The following is a 6,344-nucleotide window of genomic DNA, read 5'->3' on the forward strand; positions in this document are numbered from 1 at the left end:
GATTGAAAACTTTATTTAAATAATGGCAATTACTGGAGCCTTGGGTGATCCGCCTATTCCGGCAGCCCACTGGCCTGAGTCGCAGCGTGGGCCCTGCGAACCAGCTTCTCGTTGCTGGATGCTGGTCGGGGTCCTCGCTGTGCAGAATGGCCTCTCGCTGCTCCATATTGGCACTCAGAAGTCTATCTGCATGTAGCTGGATTGAACTGGCATGCCCACACCATGTGAAAAGCTGTCGCTATTTCACTCTGGTTTGTAGAGTGAGGGGTACCATTGGTGGAGTTTAAGTGGAGTTACGAGAGTCTATAGTCGGCGAAGGGTGTGTTCTTCTGCCTTGTCTAGAGTTTTGTGAGGTGGGGGGGTATGTCTGTCTGGCCTGTCTGTAGGCCTGTAGGTGTTCGGCGAAGCTGATTATGGACAGTGTAACGTGTTCCTCTGCCTCGTCGGCAAGGGGGAATCCCGGTATAAGAGAGCTGTGTGCCGGTGGGCGGCATATCATTCCCTCCCGTGTGATATATCTTGAACCAAATGGAAACGGTAGGATTCCAACTGGTTTTAACAGCATTTCCCCAAGTTATTCCATTTGCCTTTTGTTGGTTGGGATGTGACAATCTCGCATTGCGTCTCTCAACTTGCGGTTCGTGTACTCGCGCAAAAGCTCCTCCAAAATTTTAAGGGTGGCTAGGTTAACGCGCAAAAATGGAAAATTAAAATAAACTTCGAGAAAGTTACCTGTGTATTTGATCACAATTATGGATGAAAGACATATCTTTCAAACTGCATTGAAATTTCAACCCTTCACTACGGTGTCCCCATAGCCTGAGTGGCTTTGGGACGTCAAGCCCCCATAAACCATGAACCAAATCGAATGAATGAATGAATGAATGAATGAATGAATGAATGAATGAATGAATGAATGAATGAATGAATGAATGAATGAATGAATGAGCACGGTTCGTGTTCTTTCGTCGTTCGACATAGCAATTGGTTTCTTAATCATTCACCTGTAAATACATATTCGCGCTCAACAATACATATCCTCAGAACATCCTGAGGATTAATTTTTGGGGCCATTGTGTTGTCCTGAGGATGTGCTCTACTGATCCTCAACAAGTCCTCACCGAGTCCTGTTGTCCGGCCTCAGTAGTACTCAGCACATCTTCAAACTTCCTTTTAGTCTCTTTTCAGGACGTCAGATGTCGATTTAGCCCAGAGAATGTGCGTTATTATTTGCTTGATTATCGCGGGCAGTATGCACAGGGGTTGGAAACAGCTTTCGTTTTGCTTCTTTTCTCTTGAATTCTGATATAAATTTTGCAAAAGTTTCACCACACTCACTGACTGATTCGTTCACCGCATTCCTACAGTTGTTCCTCACAGCAACGAATATAACTCTCACTAAAATGAATTCTGCGTCGCCTGAATGGAAAAACAACTCTGATGAGTATAAACAGTTCGACCCCATCAGAAGCATGCTCAGTATATATGTAAGACCAAGTGAATTTTGAAAGCAAAAATACCTTAAAATATTTCCTTAAGGCATATCATTTTTTGGGTGCCGCCGCGGTGGGCGCTCGGCTGCTGACCCGAAAGACGCGGGTTTCGATCCCGGCCGCGGCGGTCGAATTTCGATGAAGGAGAAATTCTAGAGGCCCGCGTGTACTGTGCGATGTCAGCGCACCCCAGGTGGTCGAAATTTCCGGAGCCCTTCACTACGGCGTCCCTCATAACCCGAGTCGCTTTGGTGCGTTAATTGAACCCCCATAACCGACAACCCATTTTTTCGAGTCACAATGGTTTCATTATATCACTATATATATTGCACACAAATATCTCTTAATAAACCTGCAGTTTTAAAGCAATGCATGAAAACAAGTGCGAGAGATAAAGCTGGTTTTATCCCAGTTCAATTCCATAATATTGTCCTGCGATAGGACGTTAACGTTTGCAAGAGATTTTAGGAATTTTCATCCTCGAGTCGTCCAGCGAAGTACAAATTGAGGGCATCTTCATGAAGACATTTGGCCATGATGCACTCAAAAAGTACTCAGATTAATGTCTTGTTCGGGAAGAGCACGTTTCGACGATCTGAGGAAGTCCTCGGGATGATTACATGGTGTTGTCTGGGTATCCGCGGTCCAAAGAAGATAATTCGAGCTTATGCAGTCGAATGAAAGAATCAGAAAAGAATGAGCAGCAGGTAACATGAATTTGGAATGCACCAAGTCCGAACGTCATATATATATATATATATATATATATATATATATATATATATATATATATATATATATATATATATATATATATATATATATATATATATATATATATATATGGCCAGCTCACAGAAAACGTGATGCATCGCCTTAGTATACGTAAGCTTATCATGAGAATCCATATCTCACAATATTCAATGGACACAACACCATGCGCTAAACTTCCACTGAACGATCTTTATTTGGCGCTGAAAGCCTTATGAAGATCACGTATGGTACAGGTATAGACGACTAACAACGATTATCTTGTCAAGGTCATGATGTGCGAGAACAAAAAGCACAATAAAAACCACCAATCAGTGAGCACGTTCCACACTATCGCCCGCTGCCTTGAAACTAAGAAAGCTAAGTCTTTTCTTGATAATGACACCGAAAGATCACTGACGCAATTTTCCAATCCCTCTTTTTCCATCGCCGCAGCTTCAGTTATCTCCCTCGGTTTTTGATCGCTATTTTTTCCTAACACTGCGCACTCCCCGAACTTAGGCGCGCACTTGTGACCACGGCAGTGACGAACCAAATTACCTGGCCCCTCATCTCTAACGTTTCTGTGGTGCTCGCTGAGTCGCTTATTCAGGCACCGGCGATATACAACTTGCCGCATGAGAGAGAGAGAGAGAGAGAGAGAAGGACGGAAAGGCAGGGAGGTTAACCAGGCGATGCCCAGTTGGCTACCCTACACTTGGGGAGGGGAACAAAGGGGAAAAAGGAAAAAGAGCAGCAATGAAATGAGTTTTCTAAGTGTCCGGCGACCACTATGTCACGGAGCGCTTTCACCGTTTTCCTTTGTGAGGAAGGTTGTGTCCAAGGCACCAGAACGTTGGACTCTGTTAAAGGACGCGAGTCCAAGCGGTACAGAGTAGCAATTAGGAAACCGCGCTCTCGCTCAAAACGAGGGCAGTCACAGAGGTGGTGTCCGATCGTTTCATCATAACCGCACTGGTTACACGCTGGAGAATCTGCCTTTGCGATGAGATGGGAATAGGCGTTTGTGAACGCCACTCCCAGCCACAGGCGGCTGTCACCGCGGGGGAGGCCGAATGGTATATGATGTTGAAGCAAGAGGTTGAAGTGGTGCGAGCGGGGTGTCCAACCTCCAGGGACCACGACGTTACAGTCAGGTTTCGGGCGAGCAGTTGAAGGTGCCTTGCTGCGTCAGATCTTGTCAGTGGTATGCGGACAGTGTTGGTTGTATCGTGAGCCGATCGAGCAGCATCGTCAGCTAAGGCGTTACCAACAATGCCGCTATGGTCTGGTACCCATTGGAAGATGATTTCATGATCTTGTTCGATTGCCTGGTGGCGCAGATATCGTATCTCCGCTACAAGTTGCTCATGGTCGCTATGTCTCAAGGCAGATTAAAGACATTGTAGGGCAGCTTTTGAATCACAGAAAATAGCCCATTTTTGAGGCGATTGTTGTGAGCTATACTGTACCGCCGCAAGAAGTGCGGCCAATTCTGCTCCAGTAAAGGTAGTCCGATGCGAAATTTGTTGGTGAATTTGTCTGTCGCGCAGGAACGACCACAGCGCAAGTAGAACTAGTAGAGATTACTGATCCATCCGTATAGACGGTTCTGTTTTTGTTTGGAGGCGCACCGACTTGGCATTGGGCTATCTTAATGCTCAAAGTGGCTTCTTCTGAACGCAAGGCGTCAATCGTCTTCCACACGGTTGGGTGGATGTGGCCAGGCATGCTTCCCAGCCTTCTATTCCAAGCTTCTGCACGGTTGTTCGTTCTGTGTCCTCCGTCAAGAGTTGCCGCGTGGAAACTCCAAATTGCAGGGGGATAGGTGGGAGGTGTTCGCCGCAAGGTTACGATGTTGTTATCTCTGCTTATGCTCTTGTACGTACCGGAAACATATGTGGTATCAAAGTAGTCTACTATTTCTTGGGCAGCTTCTGGAATTTGGCCTATCAATACTGTCATTCCCTCTTCTACGGCGTTAAGGGCAAGAAAGCAAGACCGTCCAGCATTCCCATGAATGTACGGGATTCTTCGTCTTGCCTGTAAAGGTTCGCCAAACAGAGCTCTTGAATTTTTCGCCAGGTGCTTTGGCCCAGATGGAAGAAGCACGCTTTGGTAACGCCTTCTCCAAACGCTGCCTCGATAGCATTTATGGTCACTCTTTCGAAATCGCCCATAACGAGGTCCGGGTACAGAATCAATTCAAGGAGTTCTCACTGGTCACGAAGTGGCCTGAGCAGCTCTTCGTAGGCTTTCTGATTTTTTCTTGTCACGAAGGCGTAAGCAACTGATACAACGCCCTCGCCGAGTGGTACAAGAGTAAAATATAGCTGCAGGAATCCCTTTGGTGCGAGATCGAATGAACCGTGTGGTGCTCTCAGCTAGCAACTTCAAGCAAGTTGGGTTGACAAAAACAAGTAGTACAGTACAAGTAGTACAGTAGTAATACAAGTAGCCGTACATGCATGCGAGTTGCGATTGGAGGTGGTGGAGCGATCGCGGCTTCGGCCGCTTATCTGTTTTTCAGCAACGTCTGCTTTGGCGGACGCGGTTGTTGCTGCGACGCGCTTTTTTTCTTTTCTTTTTCTCTTTCTTCTGACATTTTAATTCTCCTCTATCTGCACGCGGCAGCGGTGGTGGCTCGGCTCGAGCCTATAGGCAGGCCCGTGCAATCTCCTTTTCATCCTTCTCCCAGTCACAACAATAACAACATGCGAGTTGCATGCATGTACACATGCGAGGCGGCTGGATGCTTAAATTACGGCGGCTGACGATGCGATTGATGTCACCCCTTTGGGGACGTTTTTAAGCATGAAATGCTTTTAGCTCCCGTTGTCGGCAGTGTGGTGACGTCACGCCGAGACCGAGAGCCATCATCCGGGCACTGAAATCCACTCATCCGGGCACTGAATTCCAGTTATCCGGGCACTGAATTCCAGTTATCCGGGAACTGAAATCCACTCATCCGGGCACTGAATTCCAGTCATCCTGAAACGAGAACATCCGGGCACCGTACGAGACTTAACGAGATTTAACGAGACTCTCTAAGCCCTCCTACGCGACCGGCATGCAAGCGCCGGTTGGTCTCCAAACGAGACAAAAAATAACTGCTGCCAGTGCCTTCTCAATGTTTATCAAGATATCAGTGGAGCTGTGGGTTTTATAATGCACGGAATTATAATTTCCGATTTCTAATAACGCGTGCAAAAAGCACATAAATGCCACGTTACACTTCGTTGTCATACGTGATCCGGGGGAGAAGCGCTGCGTTCAAAGGGCAAGGCATCGCGCCGAACGGGTGGTGGCGTTCCTCCCTTCCATTACGGTGCGGTTCGGGTGTCCACCGAGATGGCAGAATTACTGCGCCATTTCCTTTCCTCAAAAAACCTTGCGTTCAAATGGCAAGGCATCGCGCTGAACGGGTGGTGGCGTTCCTCCCTTCCTGTACGGTGCGGTTCGGGTGTCCACCGAGATGACATTAGGCCCGTAAACATTTCATGCTTACTCTACTCTCGGTTACGGGAGAGGCAGAGAATTTTTGTTGTGCAATGTCATGAGCCAAAGCCAGGCAATAAAGAAAAAAAAAGTTGGCATGGCGGAGTAGATAGCATGCTCGTCTCGCACTCCGAAGACCGGGGTTCGATTCCCGAGCTAGATCAATTTCCTACTCGGCTTTTTCCGGGGATGTATGTTCCGGGGACTTTTTTTTCCGGGGACGTGTCATATCCGGGGACGTTTTTTCTGGGGACATTTTTTCCGGCTCCCCGGTGACTGTGTTGTGACCAGCGTCGAAAATCGTCTATATATTAAAGTTATTCGACATTTGACATCAAGGTAACAAGCTTATTCTCCCGCATGGCCAGGGCAATTACTGGTTCGCATGAAACGAGAAGACGAATTAAACGATATCGAATTGACACCGGGAGTACCAGAGCGACAAATACTTTCTGATACTGGCAGTTGATGCGTTTCAACTTATTTTAGCGCTAGAAATTCTTGCCTAATTATTAACTCCGCCCCTTTGCCTCTGCAGTTTCAAATATGAAAGCACCCGCATGTCAGACGCTAGCGAAGGCTATAGCGCGGCTTTAGCGTGCG

This window comes from Amblyomma mixtum, chromosome 1, assembly GCF_055824585.1.
Source record: "Amblyomma mixtum isolate Tamu chromosome 1, ASM5582458v1, whole genome shotgun sequence".
In the NCBI taxonomy this organism is placed as follows: domain Eukaryota; kingdom Metazoa; phylum Arthropoda; class Arachnida; order Ixodida; family Ixodidae; genus Amblyomma; species Amblyomma mixtum.